Source organism: Physeter macrocephalus, chromosome 7, assembly GCF_002837175.3.
Source record: "Physeter macrocephalus isolate SW-GA chromosome 7, ASM283717v5, whole genome shotgun sequence".
In the NCBI taxonomy this organism is placed as follows: domain Eukaryota; kingdom Metazoa; phylum Chordata; class Mammalia; order Artiodactyla; family Physeteridae; genus Physeter; species Physeter macrocephalus.
In genome coordinates, this window is record NC_041220.1 from 38,831,947 (window position 1) to 38,832,632 (window position 686).

Here is a 686-nt window from a genome sequence, read left to right on the forward strand (position 1 = left end):
ACTCTCAACCACTGCACCACCAGGGAAGCCCTAGAGAATTTTTAATTTCATTTATTGTGTTGTTCATCATTGTTTGTTTGCTCTTTAATTCTTCTAGGTCCTTGTTAAACGTTTCTTGTATTTTCTCCATTCTATTTCCAAGATTTTGTATCATCTTTACTATCATTACTCTGAATTCTTTTCCAGGTATACTGCCTACTTCCTCTTCATTTGTTTGGTCTGGTGGGTTTTTACCTTGATCCTTCATCTGCTTCTCCTTCATTTTTCTTAACTTACTCTGTTTGGGGTCTCCTTTTCACAGGCTACAGGTTCTTAGTTCCTGCTATTTTTGGTGTCTGCCCCCATTGGCTAAGGTTGGTTCAGTGGGTTGTGTAGGCTTCCTGGTGGAGGGGACTACTGCCTTTGTTCTGGTGGATGAGGCTGGATATTGTCTTTCTAGTGAGCAGGACTGTGTCCGGTGCTCTGTTTTGGGGTGACTGTGACCTTATTTTGATTTTAGGCAGCCTCTCTGCTAATGGGTGGGGCTGTGTTCCCGTCTTTCTAGTTGTTTGGCATAGTTTGTCTAGCACTGTAATTTGCTGGTCGTTGAGAGGAGCTGGGTCTTTGCGTTGCGATGGAGATCTCTGGGAGAGCTTTTGCCATTTGATATTACATGGAGCTAGGAGCTCTCTGTTGGACCAATGTCC